Source organism: Oryctolagus cuniculus, chromosome 2 (assembly GCF_051225735.1).
Source record: "Oryctolagus cuniculus isolate XC-2025 breed Fujian yellow rabbit chromosome 2, ASM5122573v1, whole genome shotgun sequence".
In the NCBI taxonomy this organism is placed as follows: Eukaryota; Metazoa; Chordata; class Mammalia; order Lagomorpha; family Leporidae; genus Oryctolagus; species Oryctolagus cuniculus.
This window is the reverse complement of record NC_142868.1, coordinates 38,040,145-38,064,633: the sequence shown is the minus strand read 5'-3', so window position 1 is coordinate 38,064,633 and position 24,489 is coordinate 38,040,145. Positions and strand designations below refer to the sequence as shown.

The 24,489-nt window shown below is 37.6% G+C and overlaps 1 protein-coding gene and 1 long non-coding RNA gene across 7 annotated transcripts in view; one reads left to right on the top strand and one right to left on the bottom strand.

The window, feature by feature from the left end:
• The window catches only part of YIPF7 (Yip1 domain family member 7), a 94,786-nt gene extending 83,576 nt beyond the window's left edge, over nucleotides 1-11,210 (top strand). For 3 of the 6 annotated variants that reach the window (XR_011386222.2, XR_016229890.1, XR_016229889.1), the window contains 3 exons: nucleotides 2,177-2,324; nucleotides 4,435-4,537; nucleotides 7,741-11,210. The gene's annotated coding sequence lies outside the window, so the exon portion shown is untranslated. Of the gene's footprint in view, nucleotides 1-2,176; nucleotides 2,586-4,434; nucleotides 4,538-7,740 lie in introns of those variants that run through there. The other 3 variants (XM_051842505.3, XM_089327179.1, XR_011386224.2) reach the window with 2 other exon arrangements.
• LOC138848442 (uncharacterized) overlaps nucleotides 478-24,489 on the bottom strand; it is a 91,001-nt gene continuing 66,989 nt past the window's right edge. The window contains exons 2-3 of the long non-coding RNA XR_011386225.2: nucleotides 5,030-5,099; nucleotides 478-613 (exon numbers count right to left, since the gene is read on the bottom strand). This is a non-coding gene — a long non-coding RNA (uncharacterized LOC138848442). The remainder of the gene's footprint in view (nucleotides 614-5,029; nucleotides 5,100-24,489) is intronic.

Below are 24,489 nucleotides of genomic sequence, written 5' to 3'. Positions count from 1 at the left end.
ACAGCAGGTGTTCACTCAAGTATTTGGGTCCTTGCCACCACATGGGAGATCTGGATTGAGTTCTAGGGTCCTAGCTTCAGCTCCAGCTGCAACTATCCATTGGAGTGGACCAATGGATATAATATCTGTCCCTCTGTCTTTCAAATAAATTAAGATAAATAAATAAATGTTTTAATTAAATAATATGAGTATGCATCTATTGAGTTGTTCCTATAAACTTTATGGATACTGAAATTTGAATCACATAATTTACACAGATGGAATAATAATATTCTCTTCGAGCACAGAAAGGCACAAAAACATTTTAAGCTCATAGAATGCACAAAAAAGAGATGGTGGATGGGATTTGGCTTGGCACGACAGCTTGTGACCCCAATCAGAGGCTCATTCAATGTAGGGGCATATTGGTTGCAAGTCATCTGCTTTTCTTGATCACGGAGATCTGAGTAAATGAGAAATGCTTTGAGTTCACTGAAAGCATGCCTTGCTTTTGTGTGAGCAGAGAAGAAAGTGATAAGGAGGAGACCTTTAGATGCCAATGTATGGATGTCTTTGGTCTTCAATCCCAACATACAGCTGTATCGTTGTTGAAACTTGAAGAATGTCACCTTTTCTGGGTGGACAGAAAAGAAGAAAAGCAACATTTCTCAACAAATGAAATAAGAAAAGGAATCTTCTCTAGATTACAAAAAAATAGAAAAGACCTCTTGTAGATGCACTGTGCCCTTCTTTCCATGAGTGTCTTTCCTGCAAGGAGGCTGTAATGTTTGACAAGCAAGGGAGAAGCAAAGATTCAGTTCTCATCTGCCCCATGCCACCATACCCAGGGGCTCTCCTCCAAGGCTCTTACAAAGTTATTTGTCCAATACCTTTAAAGAAAAACTTAGTGTCATTTCCTGAAAAGAAAGTGCTTGACAGCTTAAAGTGAAGGGCTTTGAAATTGGGAAAGGGAGCCTCTACTGAGGCATAAAAAGATGACCACAGGTAGTCTGCTGCAAATACACTAACATCTCACTTCAACTCACCACTAAAACTGAAGTTTCTGAGCTTCTCCAGAAAAGCAGACTCCCTTCCCTGCTGAAGACTTGCTCCTTATGCGACTCTGTCAAGACTTATGACTATCTGAGAAGTTTATCTGCTTTTCTTTCCCATCTACCAGTTCAGATCTTTTTTGGATAGTAGGTTCTTGCACTATAATTGTCATTGTTTATTGGAAGAGAAGCCCTTTTCCTGCTTTTTTCATTCATTTTAGAGAGAGTGAAAAAGAAAGTACAAGGTAAATGTGTGGTTGGCATGTTGTACAGTTGAATAAATATTTTTTAAAAGTCATCAAATGATAAGAATGGAGCTAGTTTAGACAACTTTGAGAAACATTGCCTTGGGAATGTGAATTTTCTTTCTTTCTGTGTCCAATTCTGCCAGAATACGGTTAGGATTTAGACAGGAGCCAGACTGAACACCACCTGAAGTAATTTCTTTGTATTATCTCATTTAAACTTCACAAATAAAGCAAACAATGTTAATGATTTCCCCCATTTTCAGATGAAGAAATAGAAGTTTGGCAAGACTAAATAATATATATATATATATAATACATCATCATTATATTATGTTCCAGTCAATTTTCTATACCATGTCCTCATACTATAACAATGACATCACCTCATTCATTTACTATATCAGCTGGGAAATACAGGCAGAATGCCTGATGTACAGTGCTCTATAAATGTTAGTTTATTTTCTGCTTTGACCAGTCTTAAGTCTAAAACATATGAAACTTGTACAAAGCCTTAGCTGTCGTCCTCTTCCCATTTGTCTCTTCTGTCTTCTGAATTTGTGGCTACTCCCCACATCTGCTTCAAAAACAATTCATTTATAAAGGCTATTCGAATTAGTATTATTCTTCTATTTCTTAATTACTGTAATTATATTTAATAAAACAGTTTAATCATAGACATATGATAGCATTTACTGTTTTTTAATGAGTTTTAATTTTATTAAAAATTTTTGGAGAGTGAAGTCATAGTTTGAATTTCTATGTTCTTCTAAGACCATATGGGGCTGGTACTGTGATATAGTGGGTAAAAGCTGCCACCTGCAGTGCCAACATCCCACATGGACGCTGATTCGCGTCCCGGCTGCTCCACTTCTGAACCAGCTCTCTGTTATGGCCTAGGAAAGCAGTGGAAGACGGCCCAAGTCCTTGGACCCCTGCACCCATGTGGGAGACCTGGAAGAAACTCCTGGCTCCTGGCCCCTGGCTCCTGGTTTTGGATATGCCCAGCTCCAGCTGTTGCGGCCATCTGGGGAGTGAACCAGCAGATGTAAGACCTCTCTCTCTCTCTCTCTGCCTTTGCCTCTCTGTAACTCTGCCTTTCAAATAAAATAAATAAATTTTTTTTTTTTAAAAAAAGATGATATGGAAGAAGACTGAGCAGATTAATCATTCAAATGTTTGTTGATAGAATACTTGATACACTTTTCAAGACTCTTAGCTTTAGTTCAGCATTGTTTCAGTTGGATGTGACATTCGTTTTTTTGTATTTCCTAAAATGAACCTGAATAAATACTATATATACTATGTCTATATGTACAAGTATATGTATACTTATATAAGTAAATATATATGTGCATATTCCTATATATATTATATGTAAAAGTACACATTACTCTTGACTCTTGATAAGCCTATGCCCATATAATCCAATCATAAATTTAAATATTGCAGGTCAAAATGCATTTAATACAACTAACCTCCTGAGCAATGTAATTTAGCAGCACAGTACATTGTAAAGAGTCCATTGTTTCCCCTCAGGATCCTATGGCAGACTGGAATCTGTGGCTACTGCTACTGCCCATCATTATGTGAGAGTACTATACTGCATTCTGCTTACCCAGAAAAAGATCAAAATTCAAAATCTGAAGCATGGTTTCTACTGAATGCATATACCTTTTGTAAAGTTCAAAAATCTGAAGGCAAACAATTTTGAAGCGGGGCCATCTATATATTATAAATATATAATTAGTACATATAAACATTATGTATATATGTATTAGATGAATGTGTAGTGCTGATATTCTCTGGGGAGATAGAGAACACATTTACTATTGTTTTATAAACAGAGTTGATTAAGTTCAATACCAGTTAGATAGTAAAAACTCAATACCATTAGTCAAGGAGTGTCACAGCAAAGGAGTTAATCATTTAATATATGACAAGCTAAAAGTAAAAAAGTCATTTTAAGTATTAAGAGTTGAACTTTACAGCTACCACTCTCTGTTTCCCATTCTTCATTCTCCCTTTTCCTCTTTCCCTTAATGTATTCCAAGTCCTGTTTTCTGTAGTATCTTGGGGAGATACTTTTACACTTGATACTTTGAACCACTTGCCCTTCTTTGAACACCAAAGAAAAAAATTAACAAATAATTTTGAACATTTAAGTCATTTCTAAGAGTAATGTAGAAAAAACTTAGGAAGAGGCAACAATACCAAACACCTGAAGCTAAATGCCACCAGATAGAATATTAATATTGATTAATGGATCTCTTTGAATGTCTACTTTTTACATAAAGATCAAAGTCAATTTCCCTTATTCAGCATAACCTGATTCATCAAAATTCTCACCTTAATTAATGGGTCTCACTAAAAGAAACCAAAAAAGAAAAGACTGAATGGTAATTAAGTGCTAATTTTGCATAGTTAAAATTACTGCAAATTACATGCAAATTGGAAAACATCATCAGTGAGAATCTTTGTGAAATTACTGGTGCCATGATCCGAATTATTGCATGTTGTGTTAGGGGAGCACAGTCGGGTTCTTGGCAGAGAGCTACCTGTCACTGGAGTGACAGAAGTTTACAGTCATCAGGGCCCAGTAGGAGCCTGGGTCTGTGAAAGCGCAAACTGAATATGGCAGGGGCAAAAGAGAGGAACAAATAGAGAACAGGATGTTGGGAGACAGCATTCTTAACATTTGCTGGTTGGGCCCAGACCTTGAAGATTGAACCAGTAGACAGAAGATCTCTCTATTTTTCCTTCTCTCTATAACTCTGCCTTTCAAATAAATAAAATAAACATTTTTAAAAATATTGTTGATCAAATGAACAAAATAAAAATCTTCCTTAAAAGACAAGCCATGAAAGTGAGATCTGTAAATGGAAACAAAGCACCTTAGGGTGAAAATTTCAAAAGCACTTAGTACTACTGGAAATAATTGGACTTACTTAAAGTTATGTGAATTTTGTATTTTAAAAGCTTTACACAAGATGACTACAACTGCCATGTGTATGTCACCAATTTTAGCAATTGTGTAGTTATTTTAGAAAAGTCTTCATTTTGCTGGTTTCCTCGTGTTATTTTCCTTGGTGATAATGAGGTAGCATCTACTGCATTTGAACAGTAACCAGGTGTTGGTTGTCCTCTCCGTCCTTCAGGGTCTGTACATTCTCCTGCTGTCCTGCTCTGTGCCAGGACACTGACTTCTGCCTGCACTTGCTTGCCCTTCCTTTGGCCAGTGAGAACATCAGCAGGGGACTGGTGAGTGCCAAGAGAAAACGGACAGAGTATGATTTCACCCAGCCTTGAACTGTGGTTTTTCAGTGTTTTTTTTTTCTTCCTCTACCTAGAGCCACAGCTCTTATTGAGATAGGTCCTCTCCCACCATTACAGCTCTTTTTAGTTGCCAGGAACAGCAACATCTCTTTGTCCCTTCAGTTTAGATAGGGTAACAGCTTCTGGATGCTGGCAATCCCAACATTTCTTCTACTATCCCTGCCATTGAGAGTTCTTCAAGCATTAAACCAACGATCTTTTCCTTTAGGTAAAGATAATGCATTCTGGTTTTAGAATTCGCTTTGTTGTCTTTCTTTGGGTTCACTACATTTTTCTCTTTTTTCAAATATTCCTCCATCCCCTCTCCTCCTCACAACCAAGACTTCCAAGCCAGTATGGTCACTTTTATGGTCCTGCAGCTTGTTCTGTACTCTCTATGTTGGCGCTTAGCCCACTAGATTGTATTCAGATACTTACATGTCTCCCTCTTCTCCTTAAAAGTCCCACAGCCTTATTCATCATTGTATTCCCATAGTTTGAATGGCACCTAGGAAAAGTAGGGCTGAGTAAATGCTTAGCAAATATGTAGCCATAACTCTGATTGTGACCCTAATGGTGATTTATAGTAGTTGGATCATCTCATGATAGTGTAATAGTATAATAGTGGTTATGAACTTGGTTTCCTCATCCCAACTCTTTGGCCTGCTTATTGGGTCTACCACTTACATTAGTAAATGACCTTGAGAATACTTAACTTCAATGCCACAATATCTTTATCTAGAAAATGTTAATAATAGTAATTACTTAATAGTGCTACCGTGTGTTTTAAATGAGTTAAAATGTGTGAAGTTTATAAGACTAGGACTGGCACAAAATAAGATACACAAATGCTTTCTATTATATTTTCTATTTTCATGATTCTTATATAATGCATGTCAGAGAGAGTTAAAATATAAAATTTATGGAAGCAAAAAGGAGATTTCAGAACTAATTGAAAATTGAACATAAATACATCATCAGCATCTTAATAACTCCATTAAGAGCTTTAAAAACAAATAATACTGATAATATGGAATTGTTTTTCAAATGCTCAGTCTATTGTTAGGTTCTCAGAACCTATAAAAGACCTTATGATCAAAGAGTGGGCTTCAATCATAAGCCACAGGACACCAGTTTTTTTTTTTTTTTTTTTTTTTTTTTTTTTTTTTTTCCCGGACAGGCAGAGTTAGACAGAAAGAGAGACAGAGAGAAAGGTCTTCCTTCCGTTGGTTCACCCCCTAAATGGCCGCTACGGCCAGCGTACTGCACGGACCTGAAGCCAGGAGCCAGGTGCTTCCTCCTGGTCTCCCATGCGGGTGCAGGGCCCAAGCACTTGGGCCATCCTCCACTGCCTTCCTGGGCCACAGTAGAGAGCTTGACTGGAAGAAGAGCAACCGGGACAGAATCCAGCACCCCCTCCAGGACTAGAACCCGGTGTGCCGGCGCCGCAGGCAGAGGATTAGCCAGTGAGCTGAGGACACCAGTTTTAATACAACTTCTATAGACATTTAGCCTCACATAGTACTCTTGTGTTTATGGGTGGAATTTTTATAGATTAGTCTGATTTCTTTTTTTCTGAGAATCTGGCAGAACTTTCACTTTGGTTTCCTAAATACAGACCAACTTTAACTAATTCTGCAAAGATTTTTGAAAAATTTAAATTAGGAATATAGTCCAGAGTTCTGAATGCTTTTATTCTGACAACTATTTCTATTACTGTGATTAGAAACAAAATCTCTGAAGTCAGACCTTTGGGGTTTAAATCTTTGGTCCACTTACTAGTGGTATGACCTTGTATCAGTTACTTAAACTCTCTCTGTTTCAATTCCTCTGACTGTAAAATGGGAGTAATAACTAAATCTCCTTCAGTGTTTGGTATAGGAATTAAATGAGAAAATGACAAAAAGTAATTAGAAAAGAAAGTGGCACAAATTAAGTTCTCAACTTTTTTTTTAAACAATTATTTTGTTTATTTGAAAGACAGAGTTAGAGAGATAGAGACAAAAAGAAAGGTCTTCCATCCGCTGGTTCATTCCCCAGATGGCCGCAACAGCCAGAGCTGCGCTGATCCAAAGCCAGGAGCTAGGAGCTTCTTCTGGGTCTCCCATGTGGGTGCAGGGGTCCAAGGACTTGGGCCATCTTCTACTGCTTTACCAGGCTATAACAGAGAGCTGAATTGGAAGAGGAGCAGCTGGAACTAGAACCGGTGCCCATATGGGATGCCAGCACTTCAAGCCAGGGCGTTAACCCACTGTACCACAGCGCTGGCCCCAAGTTCTTAACTTTTTAGATACTGTTCTTTTTTCAAAAACAAAATATTTCAAGATAGTTTAACAGCAATTGTTGATTTGAAAAAATAGGAAAAATTAACCAATAAATCTAATTTTTTGTTGCTATTTAAATGAAAGGGAAGATAAGTAGCTCTGATCCTTGTCTAAAACATACATTACATGTAATACATGTTTATGTAATGTATTACATTATGTAGGGCTACTTATCTTCCCTTTCAGGATGACTGTAAATGTGATTTAGGTCTACCCAAAAGATCCAGATTCCCTCCAACAATATCTGAAAGGGTCATTTATATTTAGGGTATTAACGTTACAGAAAAACTAATAGAAAAATAATTAGCTCAAGGAAATTGTTCATATTTAATTAGTTGATACAAAAGAAATTTTCATTTTTAATCTAGTTAATTTAGTTATTGATTTATAGATGTGTACACAGACATGTACATCTATAAACATTAGTCACTTGATGACCAGGACATGTCCTGAGAAATGTGTTGTTAGTTGATTTCAACATTGTATAAACTTATAGAATGCACTAATACAGACATACAGATTATAAATCAATCATTCAAGAAGGCCTCTTTATGCCATCACATTGTGAGGGAAACATGAAACATATGAAGCTGCTGGCATAGTATGGCATACAGTTTTATAGTAACATTCCTTCTAAATAGAGGAGTAAATTCTAAAATAATGATAAAAGGTATAGTATATTAACTAGTAGCAGTCATTTATTAATCAAATATGTACTGTAAATAACTGGATCACATTTCTGTAAACTGTTGCTAAAGAAGTATGATGATTTGTTGTGTTTGATTACTTTTTAAGCATTTATTTATTTACTTCTTTATTTTAAAGGCAGAGAGATGAAGACAGAGGGAGAGTAACGGACAAAGAGAGAGTTCTCAATTGGTGGTTCACTCCCCAAATGCTTACTACAGATGGGGTTGGGCCAGAGGTTGAAGCTACAAGCCAGAAATTCAATTCAGATTTCCTGCATGAGTGGCAAAAATCCAACTACTTGAACCATCACCACTGCCTCCTGGGTTTGCACTGGAAAGCTGGAGTCAGAAACCAGAGCTGAGCATAGGCCGGAGTATTTTTACTGAAGAAACAGTGGCTAGGCTAAATGCCTCTTCTGAAAAGGTGATTCTTACTCAAAATTTAGGGAAAAAAAGTAAGAGAAGGGAAAACATTCTATATCTACAATGTCTTCTTTTAAAATATTGACCATCCTAGGGAGTAACATCTACTGAATATTTACATGTCCAGGCTTCAAAGATCTCTCTCACTGAATCCTCTTAAGACTATTGTGAATGCATTGTTATTATTTCCATTTTACACAGGAGGAATCCAAGTAAAGAGAAGTTCAATGACTTGCCCAAGATTATATAGCTAATTAGTTGTGGAGGTGGTAATGCAGAGTACAAATTGGATTGTAACCGAAAGTAAAGTCAGTTTAAAAAAGAAATTCTTGTTGATCTTCTGTCCTGTTGATCTGTCTATTTCTGAGAGTGGAGTATTGAAGTCCCCCAGTACTATTGTATTGGGGTCTAAGTCTCCCTTCAAGTCCCTTAACAAATCTTTTAGATAAAACGGTGCCCTGTAGTTAGGTGCATATACATTGATAATTGTTATATCTTCTTGTTGTATTGATCCCTTAATCATTATATAGTGTCCCTCTTTGTCTCTCTTAACAGTTTTTGTGGTAAAGTTTATGTTGTCCAATATTAAGATGGCTACGCCCGCTCTTTTTTCATTTCTGTTGGCATGGTATATCTTTTTCCAGCCTTTCACTTTCAGTCTGTATGCATATTTGTTGGAAAGATGTGTTTCTTGTAAGTAGCAAATAGATGGGTTTTGTTCCTTAACCCAATCAGCCAATCTGTGTCTTTTAACTGGACAGTTCAGGCCATTAACGTTCAATGTGACTAATGATAAGTGGTAACTTTGCCCTGCCATTTGCCAAAGATAAGTTCTAATATATGCTTTGAATTCCCTGTGATCTTTTGCTGTGAGGAAATCTACCAACAATAGATGCTGGAGAGGATGTGGGGAAAAAGGGACACTAACCCACTGTTGGTGGGAATGCAAACTGGTTAAGCCACTATGGAAGTCAGTCTGGAGATTCCTCAGAAACCTGAATATAACCCTACCATTCAACTCAGCCATCCCACTCCTTGGAATTTACCCAAAGGAAATTAAATTGACAAACAAAAAAGCAGTCTGCACCTTAATGTTTATTGCAGCTCAATTCACAATAGCTAAGACCTGGAACCAACCCAAATGCCCATCAACAGTAGACTGGATAAAGAAATTATGGGACATGTATTCTATTGAACACTATACAGCAGTCAAAAACAACGAAACCCAGTCATTTGCAGCAAGATGCAGGAATTTGGAAAACATCATGCTGAGTGAATTAAGCCAGTCCCAAAGGGACAAATATCATGTGTTCTCCCTGATTGGCGACAACTAACTGAGCACCAAAGGGGAAACTTGTTGAAGTGAAATGGACACTGTGAGAAACAGTGACTTGATCAGCTCTTGTCCTGACTGTTGATGTACAATGTAATACTTTATCCATTTTAGTATTTTTTTTGTTCTAGTACCATTGGTTGAACTCTGTAATTAACACACAATTGTTCTTAGGTGTTTAAATTTTAACTGAAAAGTGATCCCTGTTAGGAATTTGGAAAACATTATGTTGAGTGAAATAAGCCAATCCCAAAGGGACAAATACCACTTGTTCTCCTTGATAGGTGACAACTAACTGAGCACCAAAATGGAAACCTGTTAAAGTGAAATGAACACTATGAGAAACGGTGACTTGATCAGCCCTCACCCTGACTGTTGATGAGCAGCTTGATATGTTATCCCTCTTAGTATTTTTTTTGTTTGTTCTACTTAACACTTTTGGTTGAATACTGTAATCAATACACAATTCTTCTTAAGTGCTGAAACTTAACTGAAAAGTGATCGCTGTTAAATATAAGAGTGGGAATAAGGGAGGGAAGAGATGTGCAATTCGGGACATGCTCAAGCTGACTTACCTCAAACGGTAGAGTTAGAAACATACCAGGGGATTCCAATTCAATCCCATCAAGGTGGCATGTACCAATGCCATCTCACTAGTCCCAGTGATCAATTTCTGTTCACATTTGATCGTAATGATAGGACTAAGAACCAAAGGGATCACATAAACAAGAATAGTGTCTGCAAATACTAGAATCAAAAAGGGAGAGAATGATCCAACATGGGAAGTGAGATACACAGCAGACCCATAGAATGGCAAATGTCCTAACAGCACTCTGGCCTCAGAATCAGCCCTTAAGGCATGCGAATCCAGCTGAAATGCCCATGAGAGTATTTCAGGCATGGAAAGCCAAGACACTCTGGGGGAAAAAAAAACCTAAATGAAAGATCTCCACGAGTGAGATCCTAGTGGAAAGAATGGGTCATCAAAGAAGGAGGTACCTTTCTCTGAAGGGAGGAGAGAACTTCCACTTTGACCATGGCCTTGTCTACATATGATCAGAGTCGGTGAACTCAGGGGGCTTCCATAGCCTTGGCAGCTCAGGACAAGAGCCTAGGGTGATTACTGATGCCATAAACAAGAGTGTCAATTTGTTAAGTCAACAACAGGAGTCACTGTGCACTTACTCCTCATGTAGGATCTTTGTCCTTAGTGTGCTGTACATTGAGATTTAATGCTATAACTAGTACTCAAACAGTATCTTTCACTTTATGTTTCTGTGTGGGAGCAAACTGTTGAAATCTTTACTTAATGTATGCTAAACTGATCTTCTGTATATAAAGAGAATAGAAAATGAATCTTGATGTGAATGGAAGGGGAGAGGGAGTGGATAAGGGGAGGGTTGCGGGTTGGAGGGACGTTATGGGGGGAAGCCATTGTAATCCATATTCTGTACTTTGGACATTTATATTCATTAAATAAAAGTTAAAAAAAAAAGAAAGAAATTCTTGGGGCTGGTGCTGTGGCACAGTAGGTTAATCCTCGGACTGCTGCGCCGGCATCCCATATGGGCACCAGTTCTAGTCCCGGCTGCTCCTCCTCTAATCCAGCTCTCTGCTGTGGCCTGGGATAGCAGTAGAAGGTGGCTCAAGTGCTTGGGCCCCTGTACCCGTATGGGAGACCAGGAAGAAACACCTGGCTACTGGCTTTGGATCAGCACAGCTCTGGCAGTTGTGGCCATTTGGAGAGTGAACCAACGGAAGGAAGACCTTTCTCTCTGTCTCTCTCTCTCACTGTCTGTAACTCTAACCTGTCAAATAAATAAATAAAATCTTTAGAAAAAAGAAAGAAATTCTCTTTAATATACTACAACATTTAAAGTTTGTGAAAACATTTTCATACATATGCAGTATATTTTTAACAGACAAGAGCAAGATACTATGATCTTAATTTAATAGATGAAGAAACTAGACCTCAACTGAAATTAAATGATCCATGGTTTCATGGCAGAAAGCCTAACTGGGATTACTTAACAGAAAGTGTGGAAAACTGTACATGGATGCCAAATTACAAGGTGAATGGCTAAAAATAAAGTCATTCCACTCCTTCTTCTTCTAGTTCAATGTCTTTATAACTGGGTGTCTTGGATATTTGGATGTTAGCAGATATTCCTTTGCAAGTTCTTAAGTTATGTTAACCAATTTTTCAGTTTGATTATAATAATAAAAAATCAGCTTATTGATAAAAATAAAAATATTAACAAAGCATGCCTTAGGGCATCCAGAAGACAGTATAAATAATGTTGTGATTTTAGTGTTTGTGATTGTCATTTTATCTAATTGTTGCATATCAATTAACAAAGAACAGTGGTGCACTTAACAGTATATTGACTTCTGACAAGATAAAAATAATGTCACGCTGCATTGCAAAAATAAAATAGTCAACAGAGAAAGCAGAGGAAGATTTGAATCAACATAGGAAAGATGGTAGTACAGGCTTGCTGTACCCAGAAAACAGATGCAAGAAGAATCAGAACCTTATTTGTTTTAGACATGGTAGCCTAATTGCAATGCAGAAACTTAGTCCTTAAGAAGCAATGTAGCATCATGGACAAGTGCATAAACTGTGGAACTGGACAGTGTGGAATGAAATCTCGTGTAGTACTTACTAAAGTGTGACTTTGGGAAACAACTTCTGTGTTTCAATTTTGTTATCTGGAAAATAGGGATTTTAATTGTCTTCATCATGGGATTGTTGAAACATTTCACATTAATATATGTGATGCATAGGGCAAAATTTCTACAATATAGTAAATCCTAAGTAAGGTAAAAATGATATTCCTGGGACTGGTGCTGTGGCGCAGCAGGTTAGAGCCCTGGCCTGAAGTGCCAGCATCCCATATGGGCACCAGTTCTAGTCCCAGCTGCTCCACTTCTAACCCAGCTCTCTGCTATGGCCTGGGAAAGCTGTAGAGGATGGCCCATGTCCTTGGGCCTCTGCATGGGAGACACTGAAGAAGCTCCTGGTTCCTGGCTTCGGATCAGCGCAGCCCTGGCCTTTGCAGCCATCTGGGGAGTGAACCAGCAGATGGAAGACCTCTCTTTTTGTCTCTACCTCTCTCTGTAACTCTTTCAAATAAATAAAAATAAATCCTAAAAAATTATATTCCTATAAATAAATATGTTAACTTTAAATTGCTTTACACTGAGGTATTCTGACATTGAATACAATGTACTTAAACAACTTGAACGTATTTACATAAGATTGTGCCCAGAGAGTCATCACCAAGATGAAGCTAATGCACATATCAATTGCCCCCAGAAGTTTCCTTTTGTAGTACATCCTTTGTCCTCACTGAAGCCCCATTCCCAGGTAACCACTGGTATGTTTTTTGGCTATAAATCAGTTCCCACTTTCTAGGATTTTAAATAAATAAATAGAATAACAGGTTAGATATTCTTCTTGTCTCATCTCTCTGAGCATAGTTATTTGGGATTGCTCATGTATTATCCATGTATCCATAGTTCACTCTGTTTTAATGTTTGGTAATTTCTAATTAAATAAATATATTATAATTTATTCATTCTCCTGTTGATGAACATATGGATTGTTTCCAGTTTTTGGTTTATACAAATAAAGCTGCTATGAGCACTTGTGTATAATACTTTTTTTAACTGCTATTTAAGTTATTCAAGTTTCTTGTATTTCATTTTAGGAACATAGTGACACTTTCCACCCTACGGTTCCTCCTGTCCATGTTCCAACCCTTCTTCCTCCCTCCTCCCTCTTTCCCACACTTCTTTATATAGACAGCAGCTTTCATTTTTATTCTGTGCAATAGCTAGATCATATAGTAGATACATGTTTGGAATTTTACGAAACTGTTTTCTGAAGTGGTTTTATCATTTCACCTTCACACCAGCAAGGTATGAGAGTTCTAGTTCTTCTTCATCTTGCTGATCTTTGATATGGCCATTCTCTTTTATGTCAGCCATTGTAATAATGCAATAGAGTAAAAAAGTATGTAATAATAATGCATTATGGTTTCAATTTGCAACTCTGTAATGGCAAAAGATGTTGAGCATCTTTTCATGTAGCAAATTGTCATCACATATATTCTTTGTATTTTATTAAAAATAATGACATTTGCAAATATTTTTTCTGGTCTATATTTCATATTGTCACTCTCTTAACAGTATCTTTCAAATAACAGAAACTCTTAACTTCCATGAAGTCCAAGATATCAATTTTTTTTAATGGATCAAACATTTGTTGTATTTAAGAAAGGATACAATGCTTTCCTCTATAATATTTTTCCAGTATATGGTTTCAGGTTTTCTAACACATGGCATAAGGCAGAAAAAAAGTTCATTCTATTTTAGGCTATCCAGTTTAAACAATTTTTTTGAATTGCATTTATACTATCATTGAAAATTAATTGCTCATAGATGTGTGGGTATGTTTCTTAAGTCTCTTTTACTGTGTTGATGTGTTTATTTATATTTGTCCCAGTAACCAATACCTCATTTTCTAAGTTATCCTAGCTTTATAGAAACCCTTGATAGGTAGCATTAGTTCTCAAATTTTGCTTTTGTTTACAAACCTGGGCTATTCTATATCCTCTGCATTTCCTTACATATTTTATTGGCAGTTTATTGATTTCTACAACAAACTTACTATAATTTTATTGGGACTTTATTAAGGCTATAGATCATTTGAGAAGAAATTACATCTTGACAACTTTAGGTATTCTAATCCATGAAAACAGTAACTCTGTATTTATTTTTATTTTCTATTCCTCTCAGTAATATTTTGTAGGTGTAAGTGTGGAAATCTTCCACATATTCTGTCATATTTCATCACTAAGTTTTTCTTATTTTTATTCTATTTTAAGTAGTGTATTTTTAAAATTTCAGCTTTTAGTTACTGCTAGGATCCAAGAACATAATTCACTGTAGTACAGTGATTTTGTACATTGTTACCTTGACAAAATTCATTTGCTAGTTCCAGTAGCATTTGTGTAGATTACATCAGGTTTTCTTTATTCATAAATGGATAACAAAGCGTTTTAATGCTTCCTTACTAATCGAATTACTTTTTTTTTTTAAATTTTCCTCATTTTTCTTTCTTCACTAGAACTTCCAGCACAAGGTTAAATAGAAGTAGTAAAAGCTGACATCTTGTCTTTTTCTTGATCTTAGGGGGAGTGTTCAGTCTTTCACAGTAAGAATTAGGTTAGCTGTAGGTCTTTTCATGTTGAAGACACTTTCTTTAGTTCCTAATTTATTGAGAGATTTTAACATAAAAGTTGTTCAATTTTATCAAATTATTTTGCTTATATAAAAACAATCATATATTTCTAAAAATTTATTACTATCGTGAATGTATCAGTCAGGATTCAATTAGAGAGGCAGAATCAGCATGTGCTTTTGAAAAAGACATATTTCAGGAATTTTTACCTTGTAAAATTGGGGGGCAGGTTAAGCAGTATCTGTTGTTCTTCATGCCTAATGGTGAAGCTTAAAGTCTGCAGGTTATGCAATTGAAGAGGAAAAGTGGATTTCAGGTAGGGTTGGGTGCAGCAAGGGCAAGCTGCAATCCACAAGCATGAGCTGGAAGCCATGAGGTCAGGCTGAAACCCATGTCAATTGTTTATCCATCTTATCTGAAAGTACAGCTTCTCTGCCAGAGAAACTGGTTTCTTCAAGGGCATAAGTACTGTGCAGTCTCTGTATGTTTTAGCCTTGAATATATTTCTGTTTTAAAAATGACTCCTTTATGTCTTTGTCCCTGCTATTTGCCTTGGAATACTCACCCCACACACACACTACACACACACACACACACACACAAACACACAACACAGACACAATTTTACCTCTGTGGCCCACGTGATACAGTAGTGGACTCTTTTCTTTATAGAATATACTATCTATAAGCCCTAGGATTTTTAACTGCACAGGCTGAGCATTAAGAATATACACTAGATCTAATGTATTAAGGTATTTGAAGTCCTGAGGTGGCTGGTGATATTCAAAGCAAAACAAGTTGGGATAGTCGTACACCATGGATTTGGGAGGAGCAGAGGTGCCCCCAATGAAGATCTGACACTTAATTTTTTTACCACTCCTGGTCCCCAATCCTGGGGAGTTTGTCATGGTACACAGAGGAGGTAAAAATGAAAAAAAAAAATCCCCAAAAAACAAACAAAGAATTTTTAGCCATTACAACTTATCAAATTTTTGTGGAAAGTTTCATTTGTTGATTCAGGCATGAGACAGGGTATCATCTACTTCCATTAATTTGGAATATTCATGAGGGCAGAAACCATGTGTATCATGTTCTCAACTGATTTCAACCCTCCGAACAGTACCTAGGGCAAAAGCTCAAGAAATTACACTGAATATACTAGAAATAATAAGATTAATACAATCTTCTCATTTTAAATGACTAAACATGGCTGTGGATTCTCTAATTACTTTTAGTCTGTTAGAAGCCAAAATTAGAAAAAGGTGAAAGAGGCAGATCTTGGAATCTGTCAAGCATGGGGATAGTAACTGCCAAATATAGTAACTGGCCTCTAGCTCACTACTGTAGCTTGCATTAACTACTGGATCTAACTTTCCTGAACAAACAACTCATATGTATTTTGTATTGGACATTCTTAGGGACTCACACATGTATAACACATATATAATAGACATTCAACAGAAATGCAAGAGAGATTATTATTTAAATTATGAGATGATTATTAACTGTATCTGATACAGAAGGAAGCTGAGGGAGTTGTTCCTTACAATCGAGCATCAAAAGAGATTCAAGAAAGGGAGTCTCTAGCAGAGTTCAGATTTATGGGTTGGTTGGATCCAGGGAGTTATAATATAACAGCAAAAAGAAAAATTTTCATTTACTCTGTATGTGCATTGTTTTTGTTCAACCCAATACATTTTCTTACTTAATTTCATTCAGTGTGCTCTTCATTCAATCTATTTTTTGAAATATCCTGAGTTAAAATCCTGCCCTTTACCGTATGGGTTATTCTCTCTATTGATTGAAAAAGTGACCTTGAATAAACCACTTAAATTTTTGATGCCTTCTATAGGCCACTCCTATTTTTCTTTCTAGGGTGGCATGAGTATTAATATTTGAAATGCTCTATCTTGTATTTGTCTGACCAAGAAACCAAAATGACTTTGATAGTGATTGAAATCCAATGACAGTCACAGTGGAGAAAAAGGAAATGAGAATGCCAACAACACAGTGGTAGAATTTCAGCAGAGAAAAGGACAGGTTAAAAGTTATGTTAAGTTTTGAAATATGTGGTAGAAGAAATAGAGGGAGTTCATCCATGTCTATCATTCATTCATTCAACAAATACTTGGATGTCCACTACATACCAGATACTTTAAAGTATTTACATCAATGAAAAAAAATAATTTCTGCTTTCATTGTCCTTTATCACATTCTATCAGAAATGTGGGAGGTATAAGAGAAGATAGAAAATAAGCATAGTAAACAAATATATTATATGGTATTTTAGAAGGTGATATATTTACTTTGAAAAAAAGAAAGATAGTATGGCAAGGTAAGGGAATTTAAGGTATGGTAAATGAGAGGGCTGCTAATTGCAGTTCTTGGTAAATGAGAGTTGATCGAAGACTTAAAGGAGATAAGGAAGTCAGCTAAGCAAATGTCTGTGAGAAGGTCTTGTAGGATGAATCAAGAGTCCAAGACTGGAGTTCTAGTGCAGTTATTGGTTCTGGTGAGGCTCAAAGAGAAAGATCAAGAGGACAAGAATTGAAGTCAGTATCAGCGAGAAAACAAGAGCACCAGAAAACCTGCAGCCTCTAGGGCCATTGCATGGACTCCGCCTTTTACTTTAAGTAAAACGGGAAGCACTGCATGCTAGTGAGCAGAGGATTGAGATGATCTTATTTAGGTTTTAATTTTATTTGACAGGCAGAGAGAATCTCCCAATTGGTTGTTCAGTCTCACATGCTTACTGCTGCTAGTGCTGGGCCAGGTCTAAGCTGGGAACTGGGAACTCAGTCTGGGTCTCCTACATGGATGGCAGACACTCAGTTACTTGAATCATCACCACTGCCTCTCAGACTGCACATTAGCAGGAAGCTGGAATCAGTTGTAAAGTCAGGATTAAAACTGTAGCACTCCAGTATGGGATACAGGCATCCCAGGCAGCATCTTAACTGTTACGCCAAATGTCCACCCCTTATTTTGGTTCTGGAATGTTTACCGTGATCACTGTGTTGAAAATAAGCATGTAGTAAGTAGAGCAAAAGTAAAAGTAGGGGCATATTTTAGAAAATGTTTACAGCAATTCATGTGAGAAATGATGGTTTAGACCAGAATGGTAGCCACATCAATGGTTTGGCTTTTTTTTCCCTTAAGTAAGATTTTAGATACTTTAAAGGTAGATAAAGTAGGATTTGCAAATAGACTGTTTGGAGGATGCAAAAAAAAGAATTAAAGATGCTTCCAGGGATTTTGGTCTGAACAGCTAGGGATGATGACGTTAATAGAGTTGTATTACCAAGAAGAGAAATTCTGCAGGTAGAAAAGGGTTGGATTCTTATTACTACCTAACTAATCTACACACCTCTAGATTTACCTTGCTTTGAGCCTCAGTCTTTCTAAAATGCAAACCTGAGTTTTAGTTAACTAAAAGAGTCACTGTCTCTTTCTGGATCGAGTCCAGACTTCTTGACATAATTTCATTTAGCTTTTGTATATTTCTTCTACCCATGTTCTTTTTCTCCTATGTTCCCCACTCCCATAACCATAAAGATGATTAGCAATATACACTGTCTTTCTTTTTCTAAAATATGCAACTTCCATTTCTCACCCCTCCTTCTGGTGTCACATTAACTTTTATGTCTCAGGGAAGCTATTACTGTTGAACATTACAGTCTAGTCCCCAAATATACTCACACACTAATATACACATTGATATATTTAATTATTAGAACAATTTCTGCAATACATCATGATAGTCCAGTTAATTTTATTCAATATTCTCTATAAACTTCAGAAGAAAGCAAATTTGATATATTTCTCCTGGTCTGCTTAGCTGTTGCTGTGTAACAAACCATCAAGAAAAAAAAAAACAGTCTTAATATGACAGCAATCACTTAATTTGCTCCCAAATCTATAATGTAAACAGTTTTTTTTTTTTTTTTTTTTTTTTTTTTGACAGGCAGAGTGGACAGTGAGAGAGAGAGACAGAGAGAAAGGTCTTCCTTTGCCGTTGGTTCACCCTCCAATGGCCGCCGCGGCTGACGCGCTGCGGCCGGCGCACCGTGCTGATCCGATGGCAGGAGCCAGGAGCCAGGTGCTTTTCCTGGTCTCCCATGGGGTGCAGGGCCCAAGCACCTGGGCCATCCTCCACTGCACTCCCTGGCCACAGCAGAGGGCTGGCCTGGAAGAGGGGCAACCGGGACAGAATCCGGCGCCCCGACCGGGACTAGAACCCGGTGTGCCGGCGCCGCTAGGCAGAGGATTAGCCTAGTGAGCCGCGGCGCCGGCCAATGTAGACAGTTTTGATAGGCATTGTTTACTTCTACTCCATATGATGCCAACTGGGATGACCTGACTTAGGCTAGACTCAAAGACATACTTCAAGATGACTCATGCATGTGACTGGTAAGTCAGGGCTTTCTGTAGCCTCTCTCCATGTGGGCCTCTCCAGGGGATTACTTGATTACAAGAGAAAGTTTTACAAGAAATTCAAGCAGAAGCTTTATCACCTCATTTTCACCATAGTCATAAGACTTTCCAGATTCAGAGAGGATAGATAGACCCCCACCTCTCTATGGTTGGAATGTCAAAGTCACATTTCAAGGACTTATATGAAAGCAATCATTACAGCGATTTCTGGAACATAAAATCTGTGATCCACACCATTGTGTCTGGCACACAACAAATTTTCTGACATATATTAGTGGCTTAGGAACAGATCTCTGGAATTGCTTTTTAAAAGATTAATTTATTAATTTGAAAGGCAGAATTGCTGAAAGAGAGAGAGAGAGAGAGAGAGAAAGAGAAAGAGAATCATCCATCCACTGGTTTACTCCCCAAATGGCCACAACAGCTGAAGATGGGCTTATCCCAAGCCAGGAATCAGCAGCTTTTTCTGGATCTCCCATGTGGGTAGAGGGGCCCAAGTACTTGGGCCATCTTCCACTGCTTTCTTAGGCACATCAGCAGGGAGTTCGATTGGAAGTGGAGCAGCTGGGAGTCAAACTAGAGCCCATATAGGATGCTGATGCTGCAAAGGATGGCTTAACCCACTAAGCCACAACACAGGATCCAAAGATCTCTGGAATTTTTAAAATGTTGTTCTCAATAGCTTTCTTATTCATCCAACATGAGAAATTTTCCTGTGTTATGGCTTCTCAGTATCATAGAGTCATTAAAAAAAACCCAGTGTTCTATGTTTTAGCTTTGTTTTATTTCTGAGGAGCACACTAGGCATAGGCAGTAGGTTCAGGTAACTCTGTTATACCTCAGCAGAACCTTTATTTCCTCCACCAGAGCCATTTAATCTGTAAAATGTTTATTTTTAGAGGGCGAGAGTTCCCACTATTTCTTGGTTATTCCTCGTTAGGATATTACCCCATTTCTTTGAAAGATGTTATATAAACCAGAAACCATTATAGTGCTCAGCAGTATTCATTTGGAAACCAATTGACTATTCTTTTGTATTTGGCCTCCCAATAAAACTCTGAAGTAGACATTAATGTTTAGCTATTACAGTAACAAAACTAATACATATATTGATTTGCAAAAGTATCTTCCTTCTGCAAAGTGTAAAGTCTTTACCTAAAACGTATATTTTAAAGTAATAAATTAAGAAATTTCTTTGCTGCTCCTGGAATGAGAGTTATTATAATTAAATAGGTGTCCTACTATTATACTTTCAGGACTATTGTTTCAAATTTGTAATAAATCTTCCTAGTACCTGCAACTATATATATATATATATATACATATATATATATGTATAATCAATATAAAACAGAAGAATGAAAAAATACTCCAATTTCCTAACAATTTGGAAGATGGGAAATACCAATTACTGAATATGGTGGAACTCCATACTATGTAATCCACAAATGCACAAACTTCTAGGTCTCAAACAGCTCATAACCAGCTTGGTGATTATTTGTTGCTCTAGTCTGTACGCTTTCCATTATAAAGAAGTCATTTTCCCCCAAGCTATACTTAATAGTCCTCAACAATTCTTATAGTTGGTAATTTTGATAGAAGAACTGGCTGCATTATATATGCTTTCCTCATAATTTGTCATGCAGCTTTACATATAGACTTTAACATTTATCAAGAAGATTTTTCCAATTTCCCCAGGCAAAGACAATATTTTCCTTGTCAATATTACTAAAATGTCCTGCAGTCTCTTTTTACCATAACATTATCATTTTACAGAAGTATATTTTTAAATGTCTTTCACTGAAAGCAAAACTTTTAAAAAAGCAAACTTCATATTCCTCATAGATCTACCCATAACTCCCTGCATAATGTCAGACATATAATTGTCAGTGTCTTGGTTCAAGTAACAGACTTATCTTTTTTACAGTGCCAGAATTCACATTTTGATTCTTTATTCATTAACTCAAATTTCTCTAGTATTCTTTAGTGTTTTTTTGTTTGTTTATTAAGTGGAGTGCTATGTAACTCTAGGCCCTGCTATTACATTGCTGTCCTTGTAGACAGATTTTCAGGGAGGTTTCTTTCTACAGTTCTTTTCCAGCCATCATACTCTTCCCCAATCACTTTTCCAACTATAAGCATGAGTATGCACCTTGTCCTATTTCTGTTCTTTGGCACTTCCCTGAAAATTTGTCCATCTTGTAGGTCTACCTAATTTCTCTACCTCTACCATCCTTGGTAAGATTCACCCTGACTCCACTTCCACCTGGTTTTCTGATACCTACTAGACTATTACATGGCCCTTTATGGTAGAAAAACAAACAAACAACAACAACAAAAAACTCATATCACTTCAGATCCTAGCATAGGAATAATGCTTCCACATATATGCTCAATCTGTACATTAAAAACTATTTTTTTTTTGACAGGCAGAGTGGACAGTGAGAGAGAGACAGAGAGAAAGGTCTTCCTTTGCCATTGGTTCACCCTCCAATGGCCACCGCGGCCAGTACGCTGCGGCCAAGGCACCGCACTGATCCGATGGCAGGAGCCAGGTGCTTATCCTGGTCTCCCATGGGGTGCAGGGCCCTTGTACTTGGGCCATCCTCCAGTGCACTCCCTGGCCACAGCAGAGAGCTGGCCTGGAAGAGGGGTAACCGGTACAGAATCCGGCACCCTGACTGGGACTAGAACCTGGTGTGCCGGCACCGCAAGGCTGAGGATTAACCTAGTGAGCTGCGGCGCCGGCCTGTACATTAAATTTTACAAGTTTAAAAATGTTTCATAGAAGTCAATTGAGGAATCTTAAATGACAACTTTAAAATGTTGAAATTATTAAATAAAAATAATGTAGAGTTGCCCTTCAAATTAAAAAGTACTTGTGCACTGATAACTATTTTCCATTCAGTCTCAAAGGGATATATTGGCAACAATCTTTTGTTCAGAAAAAAGAAAGAAAACCTCAATTTTGATTGCTATACCCCAGGTTCATTTTGATTCTGATATACAGACCTATTATTTCTAGAGTAAATCTGAACTACATGCTCTATCAAGACAAAAAACACTTCTTGCAAAAGATGCAGACTTATAAAGTTAGGTAGTTGGAGCAATGCTGAAAGGTGCCTTTGTGTTTTGGCACTGAGCTAAGCTTAATAAAGCATTTACAGCTTTCTTAAAACCAATGCCAGCCTGCGCAGATCTGCTGAGGCTAGGAATGGTGAGTCAAATGAAGCCTGGCTGGCCTCCTGCACTGGAAGAGCCTTTTCCGAAGCCTGAATGGGACCCACATGGAGGACTAAAGAGATAAGTGAGATGTGCAGAACCCTGAAGAAAGGAAAACAGCATGCACTCAGGAGCCACTCTAGAGAGAACAATGTGACTCTGCTCAAACACAACAGTTCACCATATGTACAATTCTAAAGTCTAACTTAGCATGTTGTTAACCCCTCTATCCTCTGACTTCCAGCTCTCACTTGGCCTCTCCTGTCCAGCATCTGTAGCCTTCTGCTAGTTCTTAGCACATGCTAAGCACGTTCCTGCCTTGTGCTGACCCTTCTTCTTGGGTTTCCTTCAGAGCCCAGCTCAAATATCACCAGAGGGATCTACTTTGACTCCTGACCTAAGTAACCACATACTGATGCAGCACTTTTCTATGTGATGTTTATTATATTACATATGCATATAAGTTTATATTGTTTCTCTACACGAGAGCAACAATTTTTAAATTTTTATTTAGTTCTATAGCTCTAGTCCATAGAATAGCATTTGGCTCTGAATAGGCCATGTACTTGTTGAATGAATACATTTTAAATTCATTGCCTCACTGTAGAACCTTTCCTGCTCTGTATTTTCAAACTTCTCCTGAAGTCTGCTAACAATGTAAATACGGCATATGCTTGTTTTGGAGGACAAATCAAGGAAAAGAGGTGATTTTCTGTTTGAGAGTGACACAGAGTAGAGACAAGTGAGTATCTCCAAGAAGATGAGACAAGAAGTAGTTCAAAACTTCCACTGATAATGGGATTTTAGCCTGGTATGACTGCATATATAAAAGCCCCTTTCCAAATTCAGAGGAATATTTGAGAGGCCATATGGCACAGGTCAAGGAACTCAATCTAATTTTCTTTAAACTCCAAAATATAAGATGTCCTTAATTGACCACCACATTATAATTAATGATGCTGGCTTCTCTGTCTTATTTATTATTTGCTTTATGTTCTTTGGTTTGGATCCATGGGGTGAGGGGTAATCAACTAGTGGATAGAAAGTTTCACTAACATCCATTCTGTTTCTTTATTGCTGGGTTTGTGCAGTTTTATCTTATCTTTATTTTTTCAAAAGAAAGTATCAAATATGAAAGACCATTGCCTGATGATTTCAGTGAGGCATTACTCCTTCCTAACAGACATTAGTCATTCCTGTGACAAACTGTGCTGATTCTGCCTCTCCAGCTGTGATGTGACCTTCTTACAGATGCAGAACTCTGCAAAGGGCTGAACCCCTGCTAGAGGCACAGGAGCACTTTCTCTTGCTCCGCTGACACATGTAATATCCTGACCCAAGGTCTCCAGGGGATGAATGCTCATAATCAAGCCACTCTGTCAGATAAGCTAAGCCTAACCCACAAAATGTTTATTTTCATTTTTTGGTAATCATTTGTAAGCAATTACCTCAACTTCTGAGGCAGGATAAAATCAAACTACTTGGGCTTTGTGTGTTTCTCTTGGAAAGAGGAATTATTTTTACAATGTTTCCTAAATTAGTATTCCCTAGTCTCAGATACTGTGCACATTGATGAAAATAAGATCTTAAAATGATGAGTTTGAGATCACTTCTCTCTTGATCCCCTATTGAGCCTTGAAACTCTTTAGTCATGATATTCAAAGAACTGTGATATACAATTTAAAATATATAAATTAGGCCGGCGCCGCGGCTCACTAGGCTAATCCTCTGCCTTGCGGCACCGGCACACCAGGTTCTAGTCCCAGTCAGGGTGCCGGATTCTTTCCCAGTTGCCCCTCTTCCAGGCCAGCTCTCTGCTGTGGCCAGGAAGTGCAGTGGAGGATGGCCCAAGTACAAGGGCCCTGCACCCCATGGGAGACCAGGATAAGTACCTGGCTCCTGCCATCGGATCAGCGCGGTACGCTGGCCGCAGCGCGCCGGCCTTGGCAACCACTGACGGGTGAACCAATGGCAAATGAAGACCTTTCTCTCTGTCACTCTCTCTCTCACTGTCCACTCTGCCTGTCAAAAAAAAATAAAAATAAAAATAAATATATAAATTAAACACTTTACAAGCCCAGAGAGTTAATGTAAGTGGTTTCAACTTTAGCCATAATGGTAAAAAGTAGGAACTTAAATTATAATCAGAAATAAAATCTGTGAAAATAAGGCAGAGTCCAGTCCTTCTTACTCAAAAATAAGTTTATCATAAAACTTCTCTAAAT